This window comes from Phyllostomus discolor, chromosome 3, assembly GCF_004126475.2.
Source record: "Phyllostomus discolor isolate MPI-MPIP mPhyDis1 chromosome 3, mPhyDis1.pri.v3, whole genome shotgun sequence".
NCBI lineage: Eukaryota > Metazoa > Chordata > Mammalia > Chiroptera > Phyllostomidae > Phyllostomus > Phyllostomus discolor.
In genome coordinates, this window is record NC_040905.2 from 41,990,910 (window position 1) to 42,008,505 (window position 17,596).

Sequence of the window (17,596 nt, forward strand, 5' to 3'; positions counted from 1 at the left end):
CATCATTGAAATGTCTATAGCACCCAAAGCAATCTGCAGGTTCAATGCAATTCCTATCAAAATCCCAATGGCGTTTTTCACAGAAGTAGAACTAGTAACCTTAAAATTTATATGGAACCACAAAAGACCTCAAATGGCCACAGTAATCTTGAGAATAAAGTTGAAGTTATCACACTACCTGATATCAAACAATACTATAAGGCCATAGTAATCAAAACAGCATGGTGCTAGCATTAAAAAAAAAAAGACACATAGACCAATAGAACAGAATAGAGAGCCCAGGAATAAAATCACACCTATATAGTCAATTAATCTATGACAAAGGAGGGAAGAATGTACAATGACACAATGAGGTAAAGGCAGTCTCTTCCATAGTATTGGAAAAACTGGACAGACGTGCAACAAATTAAAGTAGACCACTTTCTTATACCATATACAAGAATAAACTCAAAATGGATTAAAGACTGAAATGTAAGGCTTGAAACCATAAAACTCTCAGAAGAAAACATGGGCAGTAAGTAGACTCTATGATGTTGATCTTAGCAACATTTTTTGGGGATATGTTTCCTCAGACAAGGAAAAAAAGGAAAAATAGACAAATGGGACTACATCAAACAAAAACTTCCTGCACAACAAAGGAAACCATCAACAAAACAAAAATACAACCTGCTGAATGGAAGAAGGCATTTGCCACTGATACATCCAATCAGGGATTGATACTGCAAATATGTAAGAAAGCCATACAACTTAACACCAAAAAAAAAAAAAAATGACCTGAGGACCTGAATAGACATTTCTCTAAAGAGGAAATACAGACTTATGAAAAGGTGTTCAACATCACTAATCATCAGAGAGATGCAAATTAAAACCACAATGGGATCACCTCACACCTGTCAAAATGGCTATCATCAATAAATCAACAAACAAATGGTGAACATGTGGAGAAAAGGGAACCCCCATATACTGTTAATAAGATTGTAAATTTTATAGTCCCACTATGGAAAACAGTATGGAAGTTTCTCAAAAAATTAAAACTAGAACCACCATACTACCCAGCAATTCCACTTTTGAGTATATATCTGAAGAACTCCAAAACACTAATTCAAAAAGATATGTGCACCACTATTTTCATTGTAGCATTATTTGCAAAATCAAATATATGGAAGCAACCTAAGTGTCCATCAATAGATGAATGGATAAAGAAGATACACATATATGCAATGGAATGTTATACTCAGCCATTGAAAAGAATGAAATCTTGCCATTTCCAACAACAGGGACAAATACCACATGATCTCACTTATATGTGGAATCTAAAAAACCTAAAAAACAATGAACAAACAAAACAGAAACAAAATCATAGGTACAGGGACGATATTGATGATTGCCAGATGGGAGGGATGTTGGGGGACTGGATGAAAAAGGTGAAGGAATTAAGTACAAACTGGCAGTTACAAAATAGTCATGAGGATGTAAAATATAGCATAGGGAACATAGTCAATATTGCAATAATTATGCATGAGATAAGATGGGTACTAGACTCATTGGGGGGTCACTTTGTAAGTTATATAAATGCCTAACCACTATGTTTTATACCTGAAACTAAGATAATATCATATGGCAACTGTAATTTTTTTAAAGATTAAATTTTATGTAAGTAATTATTATACACAAATATTTAATCTTCACCTTATTCTCCTGAAATTAATCTAATGTTATATCAATTATACCTTAATAAAAATATTTTTATGTTATAGATACTTCTTTTTTAAGTTTTCTAAGTCACCTCCTTTTTAATGGTTTTCTGTGCCCAAAGCCTACCATCTCCTTCTCTGAAGACCTCTGCCCTGACATTGACCTTGCACTGACGAGGCAGAAGCCATCTCCAAGTCTGTGTTTTAGAGGGATTGGTGGCAGAGGTTTTCAGGGAAATCACATTGAAATACCCAAGGGGATGTGAGCAAAGCTTTCCCTTAAGTTGGAGACACAGAACTGCACATGCAGAACAAAAAGGAGCTGTGCAAACAGGGGGCTCTGTTTCAGGGGTGTCCCTACCTCAGGCCATGTGGTTAATGTTGAGGACACTTATCTGGTGATATTACTTTGGCAAAAACCAGTGGTGGTTTTGAGTTCTTTTAGTGTTACTGGTGGTTATAAATGGCTTTTTCTCTCAGTTAAGTAGTTCTAATGCAACACTTCTTAGCCACAAAAGAGTTCTACCAAATGCCTTAGAGAATAAACACTTCGCTTTGGTTCTTACCTTGCTTCATCACACACACACACACACACACACACACACACACGGAAATTTCCCATTCTTTTTAGTCTTCATCCCAATAAAGCTGGGTTTTTTGGAGATTATCAGCAACTGAATTCCCTCGTTTTGTTAAAAATCATTTAATGTAATCACTGAAAATGTCTATTCATTAGAGGCCTATTAAAGTAGCAGCTTTTAAATCAGATGGATTCCAAAAGGTTTTCTATGACTCAGTTTTCTTATCTGAAAAAAGGGAGATAGCAATAGCATCTCTCTCAAAGGAGGCTAAGAGAATTATAATGAGAAGTTTCCAGTAAAGAAAGGCCTTATGTGGTGTTCAATAAGTGTCTGATGTGATTACCTGAAGTTCAGACAGGCACCTTTCACCCTTTGGACCAGGTCTTGCCGGACCGGGGAGGTGTAGGTGGGTGGCTGAGATGTGTGTCCTTGGACATCGCTGAGAGGAGTGGGGAAGAGAACTCGGTAACCCTGTTTATAATTAGCTGTCCTTCGGGGAATCTTCCAGTCTCCCTCAGCTTGCCCCAGCTGCAGAAGTGTTACGTTTTCCCTTTCAGATCAAGGAATAAGATGGCTCCCCAAATTCCACTTCTTCTCCGCCAGTCCCAAGCTCCACACTGGCCTAGTCTGTGAGGGAAACACTTAAGCCTCCATCTCCGCATTGATTTAGATAGTTGCATTCAAGCAGCAGGAAATAAAAAATAAAAAATAAATAAATAAATAGCTAGCAGACTTTTCTCTCCACTTGTATAAGGTGGCTACTCTTGGAAGGGGAGTAACTGGGTATCTAAGATTTGCACCTACAAATACAATAAGACTGATCAGCCTTTATTTATGGAAGAGTCCTATTCCAGCACCATCTTGCCAGGTAAAGTGAGTCACTGGCTCTGTTCTCTGTCCCTTCTCATTGGGGGAAGTGACAGGGGTACCTCCCAGGCATCCTGGGATGCTATGTGTGTTTGCAATTTGAAGAGGGATTTCTCATCTCTCCCTTGTTCCCTTTCTGCACGCCTACAGCTCAGCATCTCTGACACAGCCCACCTGCAACCTCTTCCAGGAACCTCCTTCGTGTTGCCCCTGGCTTTGCCTTTTTCCTTTTTGGTTTTATTTCTGAGGATCTAAAAATGCTCTAGCCAAAGGTTTCTATTTGTCATGCTCATGTTCTTGTGTTTTTTGTCAGATGGGAAGAACAAGGAAGTTAACTGCTCTGTGTCTCTCAGGAACTCAGCCAGTGCTAGACCAACATGAATTAGGATTCTTGAACTCAGAGCCCATGCTCTGTCTACAAGATTATCCTGCTCAAGGGCCAGAACTTCCCTGAGATCTTTGCCAGCTGGGTATTAGTCGACATCTAGCATACAAGAGGTGGGATCACATCAGGAGTTCACAGAAGGATTGATGAACTAAACTAATCTCCTGCCTTCAAATATCCATCTGGGTAGGGGACGGTGTGGGGAAGCCCTGAGCCACAGAGGTTAACATTTAGCAGCTGAGTGGGCGTCACTTTACCGTCTACTGGCTGCATGACCATGAGCTCAGGACCTCACTTCCTTCCACCTCAGTTCCCTTATCTGTAAAAGGAGACAGAAATTATACAACTGGTCGTGTTCATGACAGGCGTGGTGCCTGGCAATAGTAAATACTCTGCCAAGATAGGCTATCAATCATCCTAGCATGAGGAGGAGCAGAATCTTCAAAAGTGTAATTTAGCTCAATATTCATGTTTGTATAAATAGGCTCAGCTCAACTTCCTATCCACATCTTTGTCCCAGCTTCTCACCTCCCTGATCTTCTCCCACTGCCCTTCTCCCAGTCGTCGACCTCTCTTAATGTCCTTCCCCAGGTTTAACTCCCCTGGTGTGTCTGCCCAAAGAGATCTCTCCTGCCCCATCTCCTGTTTTCAGTGTGCATTCTTGCTTTTCAGCTTACAGCCCTTCTCTAAACGTAATGCAGAACTCTAGAAAATTTCTTCCGAGACACTCACAAGGACGGCACACTGTGAGCCACAACGCTGGAGACGTGCATGTTCCTGATGCTTGTTGAAGGACATTAAAGACCTGTTTAAAGAGGTCTTTCCTGGAAACCTGACTTCCCATCGAACCACTTTGCGATCCCCCCAAGTGGAACCTCCAGCAGAGAAGTGTGATTTGTGGATCCATGAGCACAGGCCTGTGAAATCCAGGAAGCCAGCGTGTGCTGCCTGCATGCATAGGCATTCCAATAATAGTTTCTGCTAGGGAGGACAGTGCAGTGACTCACGTCCCCGGCGCACGTCTCCCAGGCAGAGAGGCGTGGGCGGGGACACTCACCCTGGCCTAAGGGGATTACCTGGGGAGGCCAGGAAACTGGGGCGGCTTACAGACAGACTCGAGACACAAGTGCACGAGGGCAGCCACGCTGACTCACACAGGAAAGCAACGGGGCGATGACCAAATTTGAAAGAAGCCAAGTCGCCTATGTCAGGGAAGCTCTTAGAGAAACAGGAAGTGTGATCAGCTGGTATCAAGCTCAGAAAAGGAAAATTCAGCGTGTCGGCATGCCTTTGTTCTCCCTGAAGTTTATCAAGATGAATGTCTACTGAGCAGAGCGCTGCACTTCTGAGAAATGAAATTCAGCACCCTCTTCTGCATGGGCCCCCAAAGACCTCTGCAAGGCCTTCCAGGCTGTGGAGGGTGGCTCCCACCCCCAGCCTCACTACCACCCTCACCTGTGATCGCTACAACTAACATCTCGTGACAGCCTCACCTGTTCAGTTGTATAGGCGGCTGCCTGGAGGTGGAGGCTACTCTGCTCACCAAGAAACCAGGCACCAAACTGAGTCAAACAGAGGAAGGGACATATATTCTAATAGCTAAACAAAGGAGGACAACATTTTTTCCTAACTGGCACAAAGACATCTACACATAAGCCCTGGCCCTGTTTACTGAGCACTTACTAAATGTCTAACTCTGTGTTAGGAAGTAGATGCATATTTTCACATTTCTGACAATAATCCCAAGAGGCAGATTCTTTTAGTATCCTTGTTTTATGGATTGAGGACCTGGAAGCACAGAGAGGTAGGGCAATCTGTCTGACATCACACGGCTAGTTGTATCAGGTTTGGAATTTGAACACAAGCCATGCTGTCTCCCAGTATGATCTTGTTTAGTCCTAGTTGTTAATGATGCCAAGTCTTTAAGTCTTGGGTGGTTGGGATACTTTTTTTTTGTAGTCTGTGTTTTCAGGGGTGTCTCCATCAGCCTCTAGAGCGAAGAGAGAATAGTGGAGTGTTGGGGAGTTCTTGGGGAGGTTGGCTCCATTATTCCAGGGCCAGGCTACCCCAAGGGCTACCTACAGGAAGGATGAGGCTTAAATGTCCCTGGATGAGCAGCATGTCTGGGTAGGAGGTCCCCAGACAGCACGAGGTAAGGGACCCTCCTGATAAACATAGACTTGGCCACTGCCCTGTTCCTGCAATGCCCTGAGCATGGTGGGCCTTCCTGCTGTGCAGGGTACTTATTATGGAACTCTCCAGGAAAGACAGCAGGCTAACCTGCCGCTCCAATGGAGTTGTCCCTCTCAGTAGCAAGCTTTAGTCCAGAAGTTCTCAAGCATTGGTATCCTTAAAATCATATTCCTAGTCCAGGAATTGGCATGCTGATAAGTTTCCCAGGTCATTTGAAGACAAGGAGTGCTTGGCTATTCTTTGTGAAACGACACTTTGGGACTTTCATTCTATGGGATGTAGGTCGTCTTCTCAAGTTAAATAAAATGAGGAAAGCCGACACTGGAAGTTCCCTTTGTCAAGTGGAAGCCAACAGCCTGGGGTCTTAGCTGACCATGACATCTTTGCAGGATACTTTTATTTTTGAAAAGGAACCGGAACCAATTTGCTCAAAGCCACAGGTGGAGGTTCCTAGAGGGAGCCTGAGGCTCCCTGCAATGGTCTGAATCGCCCCAAAGAAAAGCACAGAAAAAGAACATCCGAGTTTGAATGGCAGGCTCGTTTCCCAGTGGTTCTGTAAAACTAATGAGTTTCATGTACAAAACAAAGATTTAGAAATTGAGGTCAGAAAGAAGGGTGGCTTATGCCTCTGAAGTTCAGGCATGGAGGGTTCTTCAGGCTGGAAAGTGAAACACTTCCACTAATTTCATACCCAGCCACCCTCCTCCTTAAAAAAGGAAGAGGTTGACCTAGGTTGTAATATGAAAAGCAACATGAAGCCACGTGGCCCAGAAATTTCTCTTCAACCTGCCTGACATTTTATCCTTGTATGGTTTTCCTTTGTCTCTGGAAGCACTGGGAACTGTAAGACTACCCACAAGGACAGTGCCTGGGGGACACCTTAATCCCTTTGTCACTCGCCCTCCCGGTAGAGACGGCTTGCACACCCTGGCAGCTAGCTGAGACGATCAAGGCAGGTGAGGAGGCATCAGATGGATAATGAGAGGGGCTAATGAAATCAGACGGGGCACATAAAGGAGAGGGGGTGGTCTCCCATGTCAAAGAGCAGTTCCGCTCATGCCCTTTATCCTTATGATTGGAGTTGGAACTGTCCCTGTCCTCCCCACCAAGAACCATGAGCATCCTTTCTCCAGTTTGCTCCATTCCTTACATTCAATACTCTAATTAAGAGTCTAAACAGCTGGCCACATTACATATTCTGGCTTCTTTTTTTGCAAAGGAATGGGGCAAGTGTGCTGCACGTGTGTGTGCGTGTGTGCATGTGTGTGTGTGTGTTTGTAGGAGGCAGTTGGGCTCTGTAGCTGCAGATTTCCTTCCCTTTATGCAGCCCTTGAGCCCTTTCGCAGGTTTGGACAATGCCAGGAACAGCACAGACAAGAGGCAGCTGGCTGGGAATCTGTCTCCTGAGCGGAGACAGCTCTGAGGTAGAGCTGCAGCTACAACCAACAGCCTTGTGAAAGGACCTGTTTCCTGTAAGATGTCGGGGCCAGAACTCAGCCACCTCACACCACTTGGCAGCTCCCTGCATTTCACATGCGTCAGCAGGGCCACAATGGGCTGGAGTAAGAAGGAGCAGGTTCCCACTGCTTTCCTCCCAGCTGTGAGCAGACACTCAGGGTCACAAAGCATTCTGGAACAAAGGTAGACAGTGATGTTTGGCAAAGGACAGCCTTTTGGGGCCACTGTTCCTTCAAGTGTAAAGCAAATCAGGTGGTCACAGAAATTGCTTTCTGGTTCTAAAGTTGTGTAAGGATGTTACCACGGGTAATCTGCAACACATGTCGTTGTGTGCATATGTCCACACATCATATAGGTGTTTAACTTACACAAATTCAGTTATGCAAGTTCTATATTGTTCACATTTTTAAAAATAAAAATGCCACTGTAAAATCACTTTGCATACATGTACACAATATATATTTATACAAACACAATACTGGGAAGGATTTTATGCCCAAAACCTTGTATAATTATACTTTCTGGGTGATTTAAATATTTTTCTAACTTGCCTTTGATTGCACCTGACTTTACAAGCTAATCCCACAGAAAGTGAGATTCTGCTGTAGTTATTGCTGCTCTGTAAGGTGGGCAGAGGAATGTGAGGAAAAGGATAGGGGTTCGAAGACAGATTGATGGGGGTATAAATCCTGAATTTGAGTTTTAGCTATGCCACCTATTAATGGTATAATGCTGAGAAGTTACTTAAGCTTTCCTGCCCTGGTGTTGTCATCATCAAATAGGAACAGTAATATCTACTGCATAGGATTATCATGAAGATGAAATGAAATACTTGATATTTATCATTCCCTGCACAATGGTGCAGCCCACACACATCCATATACCTACCATCATTCTACACAGCCAAAACAAGCACTCTTGTCGCCATTTATTTAGAACACTAAACTTCTCTGATGAGTCTCTAAACACTTCTAGAACACACTTTCCCGATATGGACTCCAAATTTAGCAGAGGATTCTGTAACCATATAAATTTGGGACATTCCACATATTATATACTCCTCCTTGAGAATGGTAATATACCAACATGTTGAAGGATTTGAGAAGTTCTGCGGCAGAAAATACTTGCTTAACTTCGTTCAACCCAGTTTTCTGACATGTGTGTCCTCTAACACTTACTAATGTCCCTGGGACCAGGTCCAGGTAGCCCAAACACACTTTGGTAAATGCTTCCAAAATGCACAATTTAAGAGGGCGTAGGTCACTCTTGGCATGTGTTACTCACCTTCCAGGAGCCCCTGGCTGGGCAGATAGGCTCATGCATGGCAGTCAGGCATCAGCACAAGGACAGTCAGTGTTTCTGGGTACCGCTGGCACCAGAATCACCCAGGGTGCTTTATGAAAATGTATATTCCTTGGCTGTACCTCAAAGCTTCTGACTTAGACAAGGAGGTCAGAAGTATGCATTTTAAATAGAAAAGTGAAGCTTTAGATGCACTGGGTAGGTATTAGGAGTGAAATTCAGGCCTGTGATAGTAAAGAGTCCTCAGATACTTCCTCCCCTCATCTCCAAGATTCTAGAACTGATTTAATGTGTGATTCAAGGGCAAAAAGGAATATTCCCTTACTTCTTTGTACTGGAGTCTCTAGTGGGCAGGATAAAGGGGTGCCAGCAGTCAGGGCTTCACGGGGGGTCCTTTGGTCACATTGCCTTCCTCTTACTGGCTGGCTGAGACCTTGGCCCTCATGGAATGGGCATCTTGATCTCTACAGGAGCTGTTTCTACCAAAGATGTGTCACTTGGGGAAACTGCCTGTACTCTATGGCCTAGCTCCTAATCACAGACTTCTACATAGAAGCAGTCAGGTAAACAGTGGTATCGATGGAGAAAAGCATGTAGCCTCAGGGGTGGAGGTATGAAAAGGGACAGGATGCTCTTTAGTTATGAGGGAGGGTATGTTAGTGGTTGATTCCAGGCATGAGAGTCCTTCTGCTGTTACTACTAGCAGTAAGTAGTAAGGGTCTCCTGGAAAGCATAGCAGACCTGAGTCTTTGCTCTAACGTTGTGAACACAAATGAGTTTCTCCAGGGACTAGATAAACCCAGCTTCTAATTTTACAGTGCAGAGATGTCTTCAAGGTCATGCACCTCATAACCCCTTAAAATGTAACTACATGCCTCTAGAGTTAACCTGGGAGCTTACCTCAAGGTGTAACTCTCAAGAAGATAGGAGATGTTCTGTTGTTATTTCTTCCACTTTGCTGTATAAATTGTGTGAAATTTCATTCGGACTCTGTAGTCTCTTGCAGGCTACCTAACTGCAAGTGTTCTGTTGTGCATAGTCAATAATAATAAATTAGCTGTCTTTCTTTCCACATTGATGTGGAGGCATCTGTTTGTTGGATAGATTTTTAATTACCCAAGAGGGGAATTAAAGGCAGGTTGAACTACTTGTCCCATGCCAAGCAGTCATTGAGGATCCTTAAATTGTGAGAGCAGGGTATATTCTACCCAATTTTCTAGCACCAGTGAGAGCTCTCTGGGGCAGGGGGTGGGGTGTTGGGAGGAAGGAAGAAGGGGCTTTAGCCCCTGAAGCACGCAGAGCAAAGAGCACTAGGGGCTATGGGGAAGGGGCACAGTGACCCCCTCTCCCCAATGTTGACCATGCCTGTCTCCTTTTCACAGAGGTGCTTCACTGAACTTTTCTGAGTCTCCCTTCCACTGAAGACCACTTTCAGCTTTTCCCCAAACTCTGTATTCTTCTCTTTCTTCTTCCTGGGGGGAGGGATGAAATAACACAAGAAGCCCGTAATATTGAGGGTCATGAGGGAAGCATGCTCCCAGGAGTAGCTTAACACGGTGTTGAGAGAGCACGTAGAGCAGGCAACTGGCACTCCCTCTGACTGTGCACTGTGTGGCCCTTTGGGCGTCCCCCACCTAATGCACCACTTCTTTCCCTCACTGCCAATGCCAAGCAGTGAGTGTAACAAATTCAGAAGAGTTCATGATGGTTCACAGGAGTTTGAGTTTGTCCGGGGAGTGTCTGCTTTGTAAAATGCAGAGGGAAAGGGGCAGTGAAGGAAATTGGGGACTTCAGACCATTCCCCTTCCATTCACCTCTGGACTCTTCAAGTGTTCATTGAACAGAATTTCAGGTTGAATCATATGGTTTTGGTTGAGAAAAAGGAGGTTGATAAGTGGGGCAAAGGGCAAAGTGATTTTACAATGACATCACTGCAGTCTGATCAAATACATGAGCAAATAACCTTCCAAGTGTAGCTGTCTGGTGACACGACTCTCAGTTCCTCCTCTGCCTCACCCTATACCACACATGCCAGCTGGTGCTCTTCTTTATTTCACCATGCACAGGATAACTGGACGGCTTCCCATACAAAGAAAGGGCAATTTTTTTTTAACTAACGTTTCCGTTTAAGGAGCAGAAAGAAAGAAGCATCAGTGACTCATGTTCCCATTACTCCGATTGCATGTTCCTGTGACTCGTATCCATTGGACACCCCAGGCACTTGCCAAGCGGAGCTCAAGAGAAACATTCTGCCCATAACTGTGTACCAGCTGTCTCCCATCTGGAGAGTTTTGTCCTGAGTGTCTCTCTATTCCTACGCTACCTGTGACATAGTGACCCATTTTACCTCTTTCTGCCCAGAGGTTGCTGTTCCTGGAAGGTAAGGATAAATCACTGTGTATCCGTAACAATGCAAGCAGTCCCCAAACATCAGACACTTTGCACTCATTCAAAGTCCTTGAACAGATTGAAAGAACCTTAACAGAGCAGTTACCCTGGGTTAACACCTGGTATGAGGCTGCACTGCCTGAAATATAACTTCACAAACCACTTCAAAGCCTCTGGAGATACAGGTTTGGAACAGAAAGACCATTTCCCTCTAACCACTCTTGCATATTTCCTTTCAGTCAAGCAATAAGCCCAATGTACCAGCAGGACTCCAGCATCTTTCCGAGTTAGCACAGAGCTGCCATTTTGTCATGGCTCCATTTGAGGCCTCTCATTACTCAGCCTAATGTTACCTTACCTAATAAATCAAGTAGAGGCTGGTTGCCTCCCAAAAGATGGATTTGCCTTGCACATGCAATTGAGCAGTAATTTATACATTGCCTGGAAACCAGCAGCACAAACACTATTAAGTAAATGTACAATTGAAGCCAAATTCCCCCTACTGTTCATGAAAGGAACTTGGATGCCCACTCTCAAGTGTCAATCATCTTGAATCATGCTGCTGTCAAATTTAGCTAATGTTTTCTCAAAGTAGCATCTGCCATTAAGCCAATTGATGTCTTTGGGCACATTATTCCTTTAAAATGTTGTAGTGCATTTGAATAGAAAATAAATGTGAAAAAATATATAAGTCTATTTGGACGGTTGGTTATACAGGATCCAGGGTTAAGTGTTTGCATTTCAAGTTACTATTTTTAATCAAGAGTTTTCAAATAATTACAGCCTACAGGAAACCACAGTAAAAAATTCAACCAGAAATTTACTCACTGTAATGGATAATTACCAAAGGATAAATAAATAAATAGCATTTAGGAACAGGAGAGAAAGAAGAGTGACATTATTAAAAGCTGCCAGCTTCACAGAGCAGAATCTCCTCCCCACAGCTCTCGCCTCCCCTCCCTGCCCACTCCCCTTCCCACCTCAGCCAAGAGCTCCATGACCTTCTGCTCTTCCCCTCCATTTCTCTCTCTCAAAACTTGCCCCATGGAAAAGATCTGGAACTCATTTCCATTTTGGTATAAATGATTGATAACTTGAGTGTTATAAGTTTTCCAATTATTCATTTATTTTTAACGTACTAGATAATGCTTTAGTTTAAAGAAAGAAGCTCCAATGAGGATGTTAGCAGGCAGACAATGGGGACGGATGGCTTTTGTCAGTGAGGGTGGTGGCACTGGCAGAGTGTCTTCTCAACCCAAGCGAGAGTTTAATAGCACAGAAGTGTTGGAGCTGTTAATGAAGATATATCAATGAGCATGGGCTAAAATGAAATACCTAACCAAGCATATTTTTAAAAAATAATGGTCATGTCCCAGGAATTAAAGTGCCCTCCCCAAATGGAGTCCATACAGCACAGTATTTTTGCCTTTGTAAAAATTAGCATGAATGAACATTGACATGATATAAACACACACACATGCACACACATACATGCATGCACACAATTTTAAAGGGCTTACCCACAGTCTTATATGAAAGATGTGAAAGAGGAATGAGGCAGAGAAAGAGTCCTGAGGTTCTCGGAGAGTCTGGGAACTACAGGATCAAGGACCCAAGGCCATTGCTCTCAGGTGCTCCAGGCATTCAAGAAGAAAGAAACTTTGGGAGAGGTTGTAAAACTAGATAACTAGCAGGTCGCTGGTGACCTTTATTGGGAACAGTTCCAGAAGCCATTGTTCTGATGATAAAGACCAAATATCTCAAGCTTCTGGATAATCTGGCCCCTGCCTACCCCTCTTCTCTCTCTACTACCTTCCACCCTCACTCCAGCTCTTAGTGTTTCAGCCAAGGGTCTTTGCACTTGCATTCTCCAAGTTTGCAACACTCTTAGCTTCCTTCAAATGCTCTAGTTAACTCTTGGTGACCCTTCTGATCTCCACTCAATGATCATATCCTCTGAGAAGCCACTCTGGCTCTTCAGACAAAACAAGCTTCACTGCTGTCACAGCTCTTATACTTTCTCTTCAAAGCCACTTCTCCTAGTTTATAACTGTGTTCATGAGACAACTGATTTATGTCTGTCTCTCCTAATGCTCTCTAAACACCATAAAGTTGGGACCATATCTCATTGGTTTACCATTATGTCTCCAGTGGCAAGCACAATGTTTGACAAATAATGTGTGCTCAATACTCGTTCATGACTATGTGAATGAGTGAATCAGTAATTCTTCTCATCAGTTGCTACAGATCCAATATTTACATCCCCCCAAAATCCATATGTTGAAACCTAGCCCCCAGTGTGATGGTATTTGGAGGCAAGTCCTATGTGAGATAATCAGATCATGAAGGTGGAACTTTCATGAATGGAATTAATGTTCTTAAAAGAAGGGATCTCTCTCCACCACAAGAAAAGGCATCCAACTGCAAACCAAGAAAAGAACCCTCATCAGACACCATATTGGCTGGCATCCTGATCTTGAACTTCCCAGCCTCCAGAACTCTGAGAAATAAACTTATGTTGTTTAAGCCATCGGTCTATGGCATTCAGCTACAGCAGCCAGAAATGACTGAGAGATCAAGGCAGCTCAGGACAATCAACAAGCAGCAAACCTTAAGCAAGTGACTTAATTTCTCCAAACCTCTGTTCTTTATCTCTAACATGGCATTAACAATAGTGTCTATTTCTGAGGATAGTTTTGAGGAGTAAATGAAATCATACATGCAAATAATTTGGCACATACCTAGCAAATAAACACACTCAGTAAACATTTCTTATTATTATGGTTACAACTTACCTCTTTGTACCAGCTTTATGTAAACGGATGGTTTTGAAGGGTCCTTTGGCTTTAACCATGCTATGACTTCTATCTAATCCTAAAAAGGAAAAAGTTTTTTGTGCTCTGGATTTGTCAACCTGGAAACTTTAACCATCAGTATAATCTGGCCCTGGCTGGGTTGCTCAGTTGTTCAGAGAATCTTCCCAAAATGCCAAGGTTGCAAGTTCAATCCCTAGTCAGGGCACGTACAAGAATCAGCCAGTGAATGCATAAATACGTGGTACAACAAATGTTCCCTCTCTCCCTGCTGCCCTTTCTCTCTTTACATAAAATTCATCAAAAAATAATAAAAATCAATATATTAATTTTTTCCAGTTAAAAAAATTCCACAAGAAACAGCAATGATTCATCAACTTGTAATAATATGCATAAAATTGAGGGCATGGCCATAATTATTTTATGAACTTGCTTTTATTGTATCAAAAGTCTTCATTCTTCTCATGAGATTCCAGAAGTGTAAACAAGGGGTGATTCGGGATGATGAAGCTCCTTTTTCATTTGCAGTCCTGAAAAGGGGCACATCCCCCCAACTTTTTAAAAAATCTTCACCCAAGGATACATTTATTGATATCAGGGACAAAGGAAGGGAGGGAGAGAGTGAGAGAGAAACATCGACTTTTTGCCTCTTATACATGCCCCAACCCAGAAGCAAACCTGCAATTCAGGTATGTGCCCTGGCCAGGAATCAAACCCGTGACCCTTCAGTGTGCAGGTCGGTGCTCCAACCAACCGTGTCACACTAGTTGGGGCTGGTTATTTTTTGTTTTTTTGTTTGTTTTCCTTTTGATGATCTAACAACAGGGCAGATGAATATGCCCTTACTTGAAAGAAAAAAAATAGCTAGAAAACGAAAAGTAAGATATTTATATTACACAAGCAAAAATATTAAACAGAGGCCTAGTGCCACTCTGTGATTTGCTAACCCTATCATACATCTTTCTAGATTTCAATCTACATGAAAGAAGTAATGTTCATCACCTAATAATATAAACTATGGATGACTGTTTGCTTTCAGTGAAATACATGATCTCCTGTGCTCTTATAATGTGTAATGGAGAGTTTTATGCCCATTTTATGCAAGAGAAAGTTGAGGATGCATGAGGGAAGATAATTACCTTGTAATCATATAGCTAAGCAGACATGAAACCTGTGCCAAATAAGCCCAAAGTTTTAGGCCTCATGATCAGGCACCCCACTTCTCTTTGCTTACCTGTCAAGTCCCGTAAGTGCTAGCTACACTTCATGTTTGTTTCCCATAAATACATCCTTATTGGTAATGTCACTAAAGTAAATTTCATCACCCACTTGGAGTGGCTCCGTCTTCATCCCGGCAATGTTTTGCCTTCCAGGAGAACAGAACAATGCACCACAGTTTCTAAGTGCCTTTCATTTGTCACTGGGATCTTTGCTACTTGGATCATACTTCCTCCTTCCCAGACCTTAGTAAATGTAACATCTTGGCCCAAAATAATTGTCTCTGTAATGGAGGTAATTGCAATGGTAAGCACCTTTTACCTAAATTCCTATGTTTTTTCAGTGTTTTGTTTTAGGCTGACCCATACTGCCTAAAAAGGTTTCGATAACACCTGAGGCTAGAGACTCACAAAGTGTCAAGAAAAAAAAATTAAAATCAACAACCAGTGTTTGTATAAAGTGTTATAGTTTACCAAGTTTCAATGCTAAAAGTCAGATGACTTTCAGTAACCCAGTGAGGTAACTTGGCAGGTTTCATTATTCCCGTTTCATAGATGAAAATGACATTCATTCAGTTCTTCTGATTTCAAAGTCTACACTAGAGTTACAATACCATAAGACTCCTGAGTACTTCATTATTGTTTTTACTATTATTCTCTTACCATTGAAAACTAAAAGGGCATTTGCCTGAACTTCTACCTGCATGAACAATCAGAGAAATCAGAATTGGAATCATCACCCAAAATTTACTTAAACTAAGTTTACTTATTAATTACTTATTTCCAGATATGCTTTGGACAAGTTATTTTAAACACAATTGTACATCAGTAAAGGTCCACAGGAACAATGAACACTCCATAGGCTTCCAATGGAGAAAGTGAATTCAGAGCAGACCCTGTTATGGTGTCAAAATGAAACAATGCCTGGGCAAGTTCCATTACTGTTCCACAAACAAAACTAAGGAAATGGGAGAAGAAAGGAGAAAAGTAAAGTATATTTATGTCCTGCAGGGCTGGAGCTCTGGCAGGAAATTCCGAGTGAGAATTCCTGCCAGTGCCCCACCACTCGACCCCAGGACAGCAGAGCTGTCCAGCCAGGCATGTGGTGGGCCCGTCCATAGGCTCCAGAGGCTGACTGAGTTTGTGCCTCACTTAGCTTTCCCATCTGTGTGCCCCCTTGGCCACTCCAAGGGCAGCTTCCCTTCTTGTACCTACAAGCCTTGTAGAGTCAAGTTTAAAGCAGGAGGAAATGCCTCTCTCCCCTCACCCTTTGCTCTACTCCCACATACATCGTCCACTGATCCCTGCTGAGTAAGTCTTCGGGTGTTTGTTACCTATCAACTGGGAATGGACAGCTTGAAGGGGCATCTTCTGTGTCTGACACACAACAGATAGCCTCAAACTTTACTGCACGAGAACCACTCGCCATGCTTACTTGAAGTGCACATCTGTGGGTCCTACCCCTGAAGATTCTGATATAGTTAAGTTTGGGATGGGACCCAGGATCTGGATTTTAATCAAACACTCCAAATTATTTTGATGTAGAGGGTCCAGGATCGCAGTTTGAGAAATGCTGTACTGAGTATTAAATAACTGACTAAAAGAATGAAGGAATGATAGTCCCACGAATGAGTATCAGTTGCTGAATAGTGTTTCCCACATTTGCCTCACCATAAGAATCACCGGGATGCTTATTAAAAACACTGATCCCTAGGCCTACCCTAGACCCAGGAATCATAACGTCCAGGGAAGACATCTGGGAACCTAGATTATTGAATAAGTGCCTCAAATGTGCTTTCTGAGGAGGCACTTTGGGAAATCCTGCTGCGGGCTGTGGTCTCTGGCATTCCCACCACACTCGTGTTTTGTGCTTTGAAGCAGTCGTTCGTGGTGCCTACATCCAGCACCTATTGCTTTGGTCAAACAGTTCCTTCACTGGAGCACCATTGCAGAGGAACTCAAACCCCTTTGTCATAGCCCAAATGATGCTTCTAGTAAATAGCTTATGGCTATGGGTCCAAATGAATTTTAATGTAATTGGGTAAGATTTCAAAATATTTCAATAATTACTACGATGTGGGCACAGCACATATAATGTGTGTGTGTATATATATATATATATATAATACCCATTCCTAATATAATATATTCAATGATAACTTTTCAATTGTGTAAGCCTAATAGACCTAGGGAATACCAATGTATTTTTAAGATTCTCTTCTACTTTCTCTCTCACATGCCTTAAGGTAAGAAGGCTTCAGATTAATAAATATCTTTAAGGTGGTGCTTGGTAATGTCACCCAGGGCTGGCTACTACATCCTTCCCTGCTTAATTTGGTACACGCTCCACACCCTGACATCTTATTCCTTCCCAGACCAGAAGTTTCTAAGTGTCCAAGCCTATTGTGCCTGGGGGAAAATGTTGAACTTTTGCCTTTGTAATAAGATATGCTCCGATTACCAACTTTAGCAATTTAATACAGTTGAATAATAACTGAATGGGACACTTTGTCACTCAGTCATTATTCAAGCTCCTACTGGTGGTGGAGTGAGGAGTTAGCAGAGGTCAGCCTATTCTCTGGGGAGCTCAGCCATATAAATCAACACGGAGAGAATTTTCTTAAAACACAATGTTACCCCCCAAAAATTCCAGGAAACACAATTTGAACTATAGATTTGGAAAATGCTATAAAAGCCC